Raw genomic sequence first — 14683 nt, forward strand, 5'->3', positions numbered from 1 at the left:
CGTCACCTGCCCTGGCCTGCCCAGGGGAATCGGCCAAAAGAAACCTGGAGCGGAGAGCTGAGGTGCTAATCCACCCCCAGCGGCCCCTGCCGGCTTTCCTGGACCCAGCTTAGGTGAGCACAGGACTCTCCCTGTTTGGGACTCTGTTTGCTGCCCTTCCTCATCCCTACTCTCATACCTTGCTCCTGGCAGCCCCTGCCAGTGTTATCTGACCTACAGTAAAGTTGCTCCCGAGCTGTTGGAGGGGCATCATCGCCTCCTAGCAACGCTCCTAGCAACCGGGTAACATCTGCTCCCTCTGGTCCAATGCGAGACGAGAACAGCTGCGCGCCCGCCTCACGTTCCGAACCCGGAGCTAGAGGCGCTTCAGAGACTGGAGGGAAGGACCTGCAGGAGCCAGGGCTGCCCGCGAGCTGCAGTTGCCGCTGCTGCCACTGTCGCGCCACCGCCGCTGTCGCTGTCAGCACCAGTCTGGAGAGTGACAGCACTGAAAAAGCAGGAGGGAGTACCGAACCCCGTGCCTTTACGAAAGAAGTGCATGCGCCCATCTCCTGGCGAGTGGACCCAGCTCGCAAGGTAGGTTTGCACTCCTCCAGCCAGGTGCCTTCCTCTGAGGCTTAGAAATGACTCCTTTCATTGAAGGTGCGAGTAGGGACTGTTACAGGATCCCATCCCGCCCTCAGCCATTGAAAAGAGGCCAGCGGGTGGGCCCCGTGCCCACCCCCCCTGCCCCCCATCTTGGAATTGTTTCTTAAGGATTTCCCTGCCCGTCACTGTTAGGTTTGTCCTGGGAACTTTTCAGTCCATGTTTTTCCTTTGACTTCGCTGTCTATGTGCGCCAGGAGAGCTGGAAGCAGCAAACACCCATAGAAAGCCTATGATTAAGGCTAAAATGACATAGTGCAGTCTGGACTAATTGAATCAACACTTATGGAGAGCAACAATGTTTTTAGGTCCTGCTCTGGAAAGGGTCCATTTGGCTGGGAACAGTCATTCACTGTTACTCAACCTCCTGAAAAGTAACCATAGTAACTCACCTCTCTTTTGATGGGAACCTCCTCATTGGCTGCTTATCTTCCTTTGGAAAGCTCATCTCTCTAAATATAGAAGATGATGAGATCTGTAAGCATACATCTATGTAGAAAAGGTGCAGTTAAACATGGCCCTTTAAAGGAAAGTACCGTTTGGCTATTTCAAATCTTGTGAGAAATAGTGTGTATTCCATCCAGAGTTAGTCTGTTTTGAGTTAACAGCTAAATTGTTACTTAGAGAGAATATTTCCTCTAATTATACAAAACCTGGCATTTAAAAACAAATTAAGTATCTCAGACTTTGATTTTTTAAAAAAATCAACATACTGATCTCCCCCAAATAATCTCCCAGTAAATAATGGGTGAGATCAGTTATTTCCAAATTTCTCAGGATAGTTAAGATTCCTCATGTTTGAAATTAAATCTGGAGATTAAATTAATTGTGTATTTGAGGCTTATCTATTGATTTCTCTGGTTTAGATCAACCCCACCTCAAACATTTTAGTGTCGTCCTACTACGTGCTTTCTCCTGACTTGTTAACTCACCAGTTCAGGTCAGTGCAGTCCTGATTCTTCCCATGTTATTTGTGTCTGTCTCCTTTTTCCAAAATCTCAGGTAACCATTCATGAGCCCGAGGCTGTGAGAAATGCTCACTGTGCAAAGGGGAACTCTCACCAGATTTTCTGAAGCTGTCCTAGAAATACAGTTTTCAGATTGATTCAGCATTACCAGGTAATCACTAGCTTAAAAGAAATTACTGTTTAAATATGTATCCAGAGAAATAAATGCTAATGTAATATTACCATAACTTATAAGATCAATATAAAGGGTTGTTTATATAGATGGTTGCTGGGCAGAAGTCAATAGAGGTTTTCTGTAGGAAGCCCATTTGTGGTCTGGCAGATTGTCCTCTCTTAGACCCAGGTGAATAGGATGGGCCAAATTAGATAGCCTGGCTCGGGGAACAGATCAAGCAGAAGTCGTATGAGCACGCTGATGCATGTCTGAATGAAGGAAACGAAGAGAACTCTCCAAGTTGCAAAAAAAGATTGTGGTGATGATTTAAATTTAATTTGCATTAAGGTCATGATGATAGGAACTCGTGAGTGTTAAGCATTTAAACTCAATTTTCAAGACTGAATAGAGTCTTTTAATGATTATTCAGCCCTCCAGCATTGTGTAACTTTCACATGTACTGAGCTAGCCATGTGCAGTTCCTGTAACTAACCAGCCTAGCAAATTACAGTCAAATTCATGAAAATATAACATGCTGTATTTCTTCCCTTACCTTACTTCCCTTTATAAAAATAAATAATTGAACAATTGTTTTCAGAAACCCATTTGAAAATTTATTCTGGTCTGGTTGTTGTACACTGTTTTTCATTTATTTAAATATAGTTGGTATATAATATTACATTAGTTATATTAGTATATTAGTACTGGTCCCCATAGCCATTGAAATATCTGTAGTTTAGTAATTTTAAGCATTAAAGATGACCATTTGAACCATCAAAAATGTTGGTTTCAATTAGCCATTAGTATTGCCCATCCCTTTTTCTTCCTCCATCATAATTACTATAATTTATGGTAAGAGACAAATCCAAGGAGACCAATGAAATTTACGGTCATCTACCATGAGATGTATATAGAGTTGTAGGCATTCTATCAATCATGGGAAAGTTGGAATAAAGCAGCCACCAGTATTGGTTCATATATATGCATTAGTAATTTACATACATCTTATTATGTAATATGCATAGAAGTTTATAATCATTCAGTGCCCTTTAATTCTGTGACAGAGTCTGCCCTTTCATGGAGATCACTGTCACAATCAAAAAAGGTCAAATGAAAGAGATTCTTAAATTTTTGTTTTGACTCTATCTTGAATGTATAATGTGCAGAATATATGTTGTGCACTTTTGATGACCAGATCTGTTTAAATTCATTCACCAGAAAACATTATCACCATATTTAGCTTTAAATAAGTAAAATAAATCCAATGGTATCATTATAATATAAGCATTAAATCCTAGAGACATTGTGGATCTTAAATTAGAGTGTGAAAAGAAAATCCACCAATTTGTAGTTAAAGACCTCGTCATTTTTGTCAATGGGAATGCCAGCTGTACTTGAATTTAACATGGGTTAGAAAGGGGTGGGTGTACTTAGGTCTATAAGACTTAGATAGAGCTGAGATCAGGCAGCTTAAACTGAAACCAACTCCTAATTTCAGTTTTTCTTTATATACTCTAGCTGGAAGGTTATAGGTGTTTATGAACATTCTGTGTTCAATTTTATGTCATGTTACTTTCATGGGATTTAGGAGATGCTTTAAATGTGGAGAAATATCAAGATGCTGAGGCATGTTGCCTCCACATCTGGGCTCTCCACTGAGGACTCATGCCAGCTGGCTTTAGCTGTCAAAACACTGACTTCCCGACAATAGCTCTAATGCCAAGGCATGCCCAGTTCAGATTGCTGTATTTAACAAAGCAATATGCTTTAGGAACCCAGAAAACACTAAAATAAAATAATGATTTCAGAAGCAGAGGAGTAAATTGACCATAATCTTTAAGCACTAAAACTGAGAAAGAAGTATACCTTTAGGTTTGGGAGAAGCTGATTTGGGTCAAGTTCTTACATCCCCACGCCTTATTTTTCATATCTTGTCTGTCTAAATAGTGTCAATTCATTATTTTAATGTTTCCCTTTTTCAGTCTAACACAATTATTTTTTTCTGATTAAATTTATACAAACAGGCTAATAACAGAGCCATCTAGTTTATTGCAATAATTCTCAGTGGGAGTGGTAGGAGAGTATTAATGAAAAGCACTAAGGGTTGGCTTGTGTGATATTCAGTATGGTAATATAGCTTTATTTTTAGAACATTAAAAAACTTTTTTCATATTATAAATTGTAGAATGTAAAGTGCAACAAAAAGTCTCTGTAAGTAGAGCTACAAGTGTCTTCTAAATATCAATGATGCTTAGAAAAGGAGAAGGGAACATCTTCTCTACAGTGGTGTGTTAGAATAGGGATAATTATAAAAATGCATATCGAAGGGGAGCAGGGGGTAGAAATGTGAAGAAAAACTGGGGATATTGCAAAGATAATCAGGATTCTCAACTCTGTCCCCATATGCAACTTGTTTTACCGCTTTATGGCTCAGTTTCTCTACATGTAATGTGAACGATAGACCACCTATTAATGGGTGGAGTGCTTGAGCTTGAACAAAATGCAATTTAATAATAGTAGCACCTATGTATAGCTCCTTAGAAGACAAGTACTCTGTGAATGAAGAACATTTTACCACTAGAGTAATTCCAAATGGTGACACAAATCAGGTACCATGTGAGTGAGGGCAGAGAATCAGCCAACCCCAGAGCAAATTCTCATGTATTTTTGCGAGTAAAGTTGTTAATGGTTAGTTATAGCATATATATATATATATATATATATACATATATATATATATATACACACATATATATATATACACACACACACATATATACACACACATATATAGTGATATATAATATTATGTTATATATATTATTTATAAAATTTATATACATACAGAGGGTGACAAAAATGTATACACATTTTAAGAAAGGAAAAAAACTGTATTAAAATTATGCTGATGGTAACCGCTTTGAGCACCTCTTGTAATTGTAGAATTCAAACATAATTTCTATTCATCTTTGTTATCGGTATATATTGAGTATTACCATTTTAATACAGTTTTTTCCTTTCTTAAAATGCGTATATACTTTTTTGGCACCCTCTGTGTATATGGACACACTGTGTAAGTACATGGTGTAAAGTTCTTGAACTTCCTTGTCTCACCGTGTGTGTGTGTGTGTGTGTGTGTGTGTGTGTGTGTGTGTGTGTGTGTATTATTTATTTATTTATTTTTACAAGCCTTCTTGGTGATGTACCCAAACCTGATGGTGATATCAAAGTGGAAGATGATGTGGGTGACATAGATCAGGTACTTTTCAAAATACCACTGCTATCCCCCTATGTTAGGGATTCCAACCTTCCTCTCTGAGCGACATACCTGGGTATCTAGGAAGTTATAGCATCTCTCTAGACATTGTTTGTAAGATATTTCTTGGAACCTATATCTAGTCATGTGATTACTTTGCTAATTTTCTTTCTGATTCATTCCCACTTTCTAAAGTGAAAGGTGGAGTGAAAGGGAGCATCATCTTCAAACCAAGGAATGCACTTCTGAGGGAGGGTGAATCACAAAGCTTACCCACGAAACCTACTGTACTTGTTTTCTATCACTAGTGGGACCAGATCGTGGCAAAAATTAGGCTTTGGTGTAACATCTAAAGTAATTTCATGATTACATGGCTGGTCATATCCCATTTACTGGTGTTCTCTTTGGTTCAAAGGCCATCATCAGTGGAACAAGCCAGGCTTGTGGAACTGGTGGCATGTTATTTAATGTTCCATGCCTGTGCTTGAGACTATCCCAAGGGATGTGGACTCTGGTCCCAGACAATGCTGCTGGGGTCTTGAGAAACCTCTAAGTAATTGGCTGTCAGTCTCCCTGAAAATTTCTAAGAAAGTCTTCCAGCAGCTGCAACTTGTTAATAATCTTAAACTGCCAGTAGAGTCAATCTTGTACTTGGGGTAGAGGATAAATTTGAAGAAACAAATTGCTCCATTGATTTGAAGCTAAAAACTGCTGCTGAGTTCTGCCCCACGGAGCATATTTCCCAGAAAGGTGCCAGGCAAAGGCTTATGAGGGAGAAGATTGATGGACTGTTGCTAACTATCAACAAAACTGAAGGTCTATAGAGGGCACAGCATTACAGCCTTGAATGTTGTACCAGTCTACCTTCTTGAAGGTACTCGGGAATGTTTCAGGCAACCTGTGCTTAACGCTGAAGGGAGGACAAATGTCCTAGAGGTTACCATGCTGCTGAGTAGGACATGTGTATGATTTCAAAAATGAAATCACTGCAATAATAATACCTACCATTTATTGAGAAGAAAATATGTGTATATTTGACAGGCACTGAGCATGTGCTTTTAAAATGTCGTCTGATTTAATTTGCATACAATTCAATGAGTTTGATATTTCATTGATGAGGAAACTCAGGCTCTTAGAGGTTAAATACTTTGCCCAAAGTCAGTATGTAAATAAATTGTAGAGCTGGGAATTGAACTCGTGCTGTGGGACAGAACTAGAATGTCATGCTGACGTCCGTATTTTAAGCCATGCAACAAGACAGCAGAATGTGGCTAACAGTGACAAATGGGATAGTTTTCTAAACAAAAGTGGTCATGGCCCTTAAAAAGGCTGTCTGGTAGCTTTGCCACCAGCAAACCATTATTTAGGTAGGTAGGGACACATACTTTTTAAGGCTGATGCCAGGCTAACACCATATAGAGGGAAATCAGTGAGAGAGACTGGAAGCCGGGGCCGTGATTTGTCTATAACTCGAGTCAGTTGTTGACCTGAGACTAAAACTCACCTTGTTTTCCGCATTGATCAGACTCTTCTTTTGTCTGTGGCTATGGATACACACATCAAATAGGGTGGTCTCAACTCTGGTTTTGCAGTGTATTGATTAACGTTGTGGGGAAGAAAATGAAAACCTTACCAAAATTAAGATGCATTACACTCCTCACTTCATCTCTTAGGCTTTTCATAGTCTTGGATAAAGAATGGATTACTGTGGCAGGAGTTTTCTTTTATTATTGTCTGTTGTCTCAAAGTGTTTGTAAATTAATTTGCTGATGATCTTTCCTTAATGTACTGCCCCTGGGCCGTGTACCAAATGAAATCGCTTGCACAATAATAGGGTTTCAGTTGTCTGGAGGCAGAAGCAGAACAATAAGGAAGAGTATTTGAGCAATGTTTGTAATTCCATTTTAAACATTTATTTAAAGAAATGCGTATCAATTGTATTGCCAGAAGTCTAGTGACAGGGATGGTCATTCTGTCCTGTGACTCTGAATTTGTGGTTGGTTGAAATTTTACACTTTGAAATTCACTGAGGCTAGCACAGATATTTTATGTACCCAGAGGTTATAGAATTAAAAACAATTTGAATATTCAAGCCAGCATTAGCCATTTCACCTTTCAGAGATAAATTTAGGCTCAGCCTAATTCAGTTTTATAATTTATACGCTGTTCTCAGAGTTCAGGACACTGAATGTGAAGAAAAAGTCATTCTACTTTTTCTTGTCTATTTCATCAGCTCTATTTGAATAACAGGCTGGGTTGAGTTTGCCTTTTTAAATAGATTTATATATATTTATACATGTTTACTGGATCATAACAGGCAAACTTCTTTGGATATTTGGAGTAACTCTAACTCTCCAAATGACTGTCTGGATGTTTCAGAAACAACTTACATTTCCTTCACCTGAAATGTATGAACAGTGGCAATAAGTCCATAAATATTTGCTTGGCGCCTTTATAGTACCTGTACTATATTTTTAAATGTGAATGTTTGAAATATTCCTTTGCAGTCTCTTAACTCTATAATTATAATCTAGTATCTCTAGGAGGCACAGTGGTGGGAAAATCTTAGAGTCAGAGCTAGGAGGCCAGTCTGAGAGTTGCTTCTGTGGGATAGATCTGTCCTATTGGCACTAATGAGAGCAAGAATTTATTGAGTGCTTACTATATGCTAGGTACAGTGCCAGCCATTTTCCGTGAATTATTTCAGTGGCCCTATGAGCCAGTATTATTTCTATGCCCACTTTACAAATGAGATTTGTAAAGAGTTGATGTAATTTTTCTCAAGGTCCCACAAATAAGAAGCAGCAGAGCTGGAATTCAGACTCCAAAACTCACACTCTCAGCACACACTGGACAGTAAATCATTGAACCCCTCTAAGCCACAGTTTCCTCATCTTTGGAGGCTGAACTAGATGATCAATAAATAGTTTCCAGGTCTGAATTTTTGAGTTTGGTTCAGCCAAAAAAACAGATGTCGGAACTTATGTTTGCTATGTATTTTAGCTTCAAAGTGGCTAAGAGCATCCTCCAAAATGTGATGCCGAAAACATTGCAAATAGCTAAACTGCCTGCAAGGAGGTAATCGTCAAACCGATACCAGCTGTGAAAGCTTTTCAGCATTTCAACAACCCATGGGGGTGTTTTTTAAGAGCAATAAACTAAGTGGCTAAGTGTGCTGCCCGTGGAGCTGAGACACAAATCCAGTCCCCTGAGAATCTGCTCTGTATATTCAGGGTCGGATACATTCATAATCTTAGGCTGACTTCTTGAATACAGCCAGACAGAATGTTTATGAAGCTTGGAGACATTTAGTATAATTTTTTGGCCTTGATCTCTTAAATAAAACATGTCTTCCCCAGAGCATCACTTGCTTTATTTGACATTTTGTTCTCTGAGCTGCCACCTGCCTTCCCCTGTATCATTCATTCAATGATTCAGAGATTTTTTAATTGGTCATAAATGCTGTCAACATTGCATTACTTGGGAAAACAAAATGAGCAAACATCTAAAGACACACATACACACAGAGAGGCATATACATATACATGAAAATAATGTTTTGCTTATGGTAAAGTCACTTCTCATTTCCAAGTTTCTCTTTACCCTTTACTCCACTGTAGTAATTCGTTGGACCTTATTAAAAAAAAATCAGTGACTTATCCAGCTGGAATGCTACTAACACCCATTGATACTTCTTAATGTGAGCCCAGGAATTTATGTTGAAAAGTGACAATCATTCTTTGCTGTTTAGTTGAAATGCAGTCTGGCTTTGTTTGTGACACAAAAGCATCTAAGCCAATGTAGCCAACATTGCAACAGCAACAACAACAAAAATCAATCAAGAATGCCAATTTCTCTGCATTCTGATGCTAAGGCAATCAGCTGGTTGGCTAACTGTTCTCTTTTTCAATTTGCTGTTGTAGTGCTAATACCAAGCTTGCCTAATACTTGAACACGAGGCCTTAAAAATGTGGTCCCCAGACCTGCAGCATCAGCGACACCTTGGAATTTGTTACAAATATAAATTCTCTGGTGTACAACATTAATGAATGCCAACTATAATTTTATATATATAATGTGATGGCTCGGTGCGAGGTTGGAGGGATAGTAGATGGGGGGAAGGGGGTTCACAGTGTGAGGGATATAAATGATGAACGTCTAAGTATTACCTTGTCTTGTACACCTGAAACTAATAAATTAAAAAAAAAAAGAAGTGCACATAAAAAATAAATAAATAAATAAATAAATAAATAAATAAATAAATAAATAAATTCTCTGCTCTTACCCTGGGCCTACTGAATCGGAAACTCGAGGGATGGAACCCAGCAAGTTGGTGTCAATGGTTCTGATGCTCACTAACCTCTGAGAACCTCTGTGGCATCAACTAGTTAAACAGTTTAAAAGGAAGTCAGTCACAATAATTAAGTGTCATCATGCAATAACCCAAAGCTTCCCCTAATGATGGGAGTCAGTCCATTTAAAATATGCTTAAGAAATACAGTTTACTGAAAAACAGCCCCTGAGAAAACTGGATTTAGTGATGCTTCCTCTGTTTCCAATACAATCATTTTGTTCTCCTTTTGTTCTAACCTGCTGAAATCTTTGAAAACTCCATGTAAACTGAGTTTTGTTTCTTGAATCCAAACATTGTGCATATACACATAGTAAGAATTATTATCTTTGCTTGGACTGTGAGTGATCCTTACATATCCGTCTCTTCTTAGGTCAGACACATGAATGGTTTACAGATTTTTTTTTTGTCCTTACAAAGCATGTTTTGTTTTGTTTTTTGTCCTTACAAAGCATGTTTAAATCCACAGTGGTACAGTGAAAATTTGGAATGCGTTAGGGGTGATTTTTGTAGCTTTTCCTACTGGTTTAGGAAAACCATCCAGGTACAAAAAGCTGCAGGAAGCATTCATTATACCGATGCCACTGAGTTGCAGGTTCTTGAAGAGCACATTTTTAATATTTATGATTTTAAGATGTTAGAGGAAAACCATCAGATTTCTTAAGTCTAAATTTATTTAACCAACACATTAATAAACTACTCATTTTGTGAATCAAATGCTTTTAACACCTGAAAATGTTTGAGTGTGGATTAAAGGTAAAATAGATGATGTTTAAACGTGGACTTTTTTCTGGTATGGCCCTCTGAGATTGAATGAGTCCTGAACAGGACTCAATTTGTATTCTAAATTCAATGCTTTCACTAGGAAGCTCCTTGTCTTTGGCTTTTAACATTGAACTTGCCTCTTTTCTGTGATATGATCACCATCTAGCGTGCACACTAGGAACTCCCTTTAAATCAAAGCATTTCTTTTCTGAAAATCTGCTTTCACAACACTGTCCTTCCTTAAACAAGTCAGAATCCTCAATAGCAACGGTATTTTAAAAGAGAGAACAAAGATTTTCATTTTCATCTATTAGGTCAAGTTCAAGTTTGCTAGTCAGGATATTATTTAAACCTTTTCACTTACTGGTGGTTAACTCTCTGTTAAGCCATGTGTTACGAGAATCGTTATACCATGACGATATCATAGGGTTTGTCTATAAAAACACACAATTATTTCCTTAAAGTGTAATTGGGTCACCAACCATTTTGCACCAGCTTGATTAATCCAGCAACATTAAGTTCCCTCTGTAAATTAGGCAGCTTAAAAGAATGATGAAAAATAACTTATGTCTTTTCCTTACATTTTGTGATTCAACATCAAATTTGGGTATGTTTTGACAATAAATGGCATGAAATTGAGTAGAGAATTGGTATTTTATTTCTTAGGGGATGCATAAGGAAATAAATATAATTCTGTAACATCTATTTTGGATCTGAATGGCATTTACCTGCAAACAAGCTTTTCAGTCCCGGGCAATTGTCACTGACTACTTCACCAGGTTGCTTAGTAAATGAAGAGAGGATATTAATTTCTGGAGTCACAAGTTTCTTTTTACAAGTAGAACTTATAAAATACTCTTTGCTATACAATCTGACTTTTCTCCAATATTTTATTTTGTTTAGCTTATCCGACAAAAGTATTAACATATACATTAACAACGTCGAAAGTAGCCTACTTTAAGAGAAAATATGCAGAAGAAGAAGATTTACATCAAGATTACCATGGGTATTTTCCAAAAGTAAGGGTTTATTGTTATTATTCTTTCATTTTTATAAGTCTTGTCAATAGCAAATGGCTCTGGTTTTCATTTTTCCAAAAAGTAGATTTAATGATGTGTTTGCTTTCCAGCACCTGATATTACCTGAGGACAGGACTTGCATTCTCAAACTGTCCCTGGAGAAGCTCAGGTTTCTTGAAGACCCAGAAACCTACTTGAGAAGGTCTGTGTTAATTAACAATTTGCTGAGGAAGATCCATCTAGAGACGGAGAGAGAGAGCTATGAATACTTTAAAGAAGCTCCGTGTTATAAGACTACTTATTCTGATACAAGAAAACGGCTGAAGTTTATGGTACAGGAATGCTGTTCTCAGTCTCTCTATTACAAAGAGCTGCATTCGTATCATATTGTGCCTTATGCTTCGGAGAATGCCATTTATGGAATGGGCTACACTAGCAGCCACATGGAGCAAAATTCTCAGTTGCTTATTTATAAAATGAATTAAAGTGACTGTTAAGTCCATTGATACTTTGTTTCTAAATGCCTGAACTGTTTATAGTGAAGATGTTAACATAAGGCACTATTTACCAGTGCACTTGATATCAAAGATGAGATGCATGCTGAACTGATTGGAGAGAACCCTGGTTATTACTCAGCAGTCCTTTGCATTATCAAGTCAAATTGGAAATGTGTCCACATATTATAAAGTGGCAAGTAAGTGCTTTAGAAGCAAAGAAAAAAAAATTTTAAAGATAAGGTATGTGGAAAAGACCTACATCAATATCTTACACTGATTTAAATGTTTCATGCTCCCTATTTCCAAATTCTGCCGCTTATAGTGGAAAGTAACAAAAAGTAACAGATTAAACCCATAAAATCTTGTCCCTGAGAATTGAGGGTGGAACAAATTTACGGTAATTTTCTGTAAATGATGAGGAGAGGAACAGGTTCTTTCTGAAAAGCTTTGGCTTGTCAAGCATTGTGCCAAATCATTGTTTGACACCATTCTCCTTTGACCATTGGTGGAAATTCAAGATGGGGCAAACATACTGCAACTTAGCTGTTGAATGTAACAACCAGACTAATCCCAACCTGATCCATCTTACTTTTTTTTTTTTTTCTCGCTTGATAAATTTTTTCTCTTTAAAAGTGAAATTTAATGAAATAGCCTGTGGATGGGCTTATTTCTAAGTTCTAAGATGGTTAAAATTTGTGGTGGGTCTTTAGATAAGAGTTTAAATTTTATTTATGATGTCATTTTTTTATAGGCTGTGAAGCTCAGGAAAAGGGTAGGCAGGTAAAATTTGTTTTTTAATAGGGTTGATAATTTTTAAAAATCTTATCTGCAAAAATTGGCAAGAACAGCAGAAACTCTACATGATGTTGTTATTTCTTTATCTTGGAGTACATTTAAAGCTGCCTGGATGAAACTTTGCACTGATTTTTTGTATAATAGTCGACCATTCACCATTTGACAAAATGTTTCAGAATGAGTTTGGTGGTGACCTTTAGATAAGTCCCTATATTTTGCAACTTGAAAGATAATTATTTAATAAGTTGGACAGATTCCTGAAATTGTTTGAAGTGGTTCATAATGTTCTTTGAGTGAGATGTTTGATTTCAATGTCTGGAGTTATGTCCCATGGAACATATCTTTTAAAGAATTGTCACTAACTGATAAAACAGATTGGGAAAACTAGGTGCCAAAGGTATATTCAAGAAAATACCAAAGACCCAAAGATGAGTATTAGAGAGACTATGATAATGAAGATAGGAATCTAAAACAAGGATTTCACAGGACATAGGAGAGAACATTGTTAAAAGATTTTGGAATGATTTTATTACTCCTGTGCTTTCAGAACACTTTATACATGAGAATGATAATCAAGAACACTGCTTTAAACAAAGATATTACAAGCCTTTAGTGATCATATGTTTTGGCAAATTTAAATATGGTGATTCGTCAACATTGTATCTTTCCTAGTTGGAAGCCATCTTGTAACCAAGAAGGCCCTTTTCTCTTCAAGTGAATTTTGTTTTTAGTTTTGATTCACTACTTGCTCCCTCTAATGAATCACAGGGGTGATTAACATGGATGCTTTGGATATAAAGAATATTGGTACTCTAATTAGCATGCATTGTTGAACACCACATAGATAATAATTGATAATCAAGTTTATATTTAATTGCTCAATCAAAATTAGGAAAAAATGCTTTAGAACAAACTAAAAAATTACAATTGAGGCTAATTTTTAAAGGCAGTTTAGTATGAATGGTAAGACAGATAGCTTTGAAATACAAATTTAAATATTTAAAAATTAATGGCAAAAATTTGGCATCAAAGTTGAAAACTTTATTTTACTGCTTATAAAATATCTTATTTCTCAGAACTCTTCTTTTAAAATTTCTTAAACACTGGTGATATTAATTAAATAGATTCCAAATATGATAGGATAATTATACTATTATGTAACTAAAAATTAGAATTAGCTCTCTAATAGTTTAAAATTTTTTTACTGAAAAGAACATTTGGCGTGGTTTAGGACAGTGTTTATAAGAAAAACACACCAATGTTAATAGAAGTGAGTTAAAAAATGTCACGTATTAAAATTGTTTGAGGAGAGAAATGCAAATACTTTGGAATAGAAAAGAGAGGGAGTGGAAAAAATAACCAAGAAAGTGTGAAATTGTAATATTTGTTGTATATCGGAAATCTTAAACAAAGCAAGAACTCTTAGGCAATGAACCAGTAAGAGACGTACGTAAAGGCTGTTTTGTTTGGTGACTTTGTTAACCCAACTCTCTGATCTATACATTCATAGAGAAGAAACTTAGAAGCCAGCAGTATTTGCGAATATGCTTTAAAAAAAATGTGTTAATTTCAAAACACGTTATTTAAAAAATATCTTTCAGAACATCTAATTTCTCTTCCAATAAACAATTCATAGATAAAGAGTCAACAAATGTTATCTTGACTTTTAGAAAAACAATAATTTGTATTTAAACTGTGTAACTTGTCTGAGTTAACCCCTAAGATTTCTGTCATTTTGCCACAGCACACTGATGTATAGGGAGATCCTATATAGGCCTGCTCTTCTGACCCCACCATACATGCTCTATTATGAGAGAGGCAAAATATGGGAGACCAGTTACAACTTTTTTGACCTGGACATCCTTTCTGTGGTGACAAGAGCCACCCTTAGAGTAAGAAAAATCGAATGGGAAATCTGAGTGCCTTTAGTAATGTTGATCACACTTGTGGGTGCCGAAACAGCCTGAAGGCCTAGTAAGGAAGAAGAAAATATTAAAAAGAGAGTAGAGGAAAAATGAAGAGATGAGGAAGAGAAAAAAAAGGGCAGAGAAATAAGAGACAGGGTTAGTAAATGAACAAGACAGTTGTTTCGCGTGTGTGTGTGTGTGTGTGTGTGTGTGTGTGTGTGTGTCTCCGGGGGAGTTGCTTGCTTGCTATACTCAATTTTGCTTTCTTATACCTGCTGTACTTCTAGAACCTGATGTCCTCAATGTATTGATCGTTTCTTTCATTT

The 14683-nt window shown here is 36.9% G+C and overlaps 1 long non-coding RNA gene across 1 annotated transcript; it reads left to right on the plus strand.

The window, feature by feature from the left end:
- Positions 1-368: 368 nt before the first annotated feature.
- On the plus strand, positions 369-14460 carry LOC308498017. The gene is made up of 4 exons (XR_013993394.1): positions 369-576; positions 1648-1764; positions 11043-11158; positions 11269-14460. It is a non-coding gene; the product is annotated as an uncharacterized lncRNA (long non-coding RNA).
- Positions 14461-14683: the final 223 nt, after the last annotated feature.

Source organism: Rhinolophus hipposideros (assembly GCF_964194185.1).
Source record: "Rhinolophus hipposideros genome assembly, chromosome: 5".
Taxonomy (NCBI): domain Eukaryota; kingdom Metazoa; phylum Chordata; class Mammalia; order Chiroptera; family Rhinolophidae; genus Rhinolophus; species Rhinolophus hipposideros.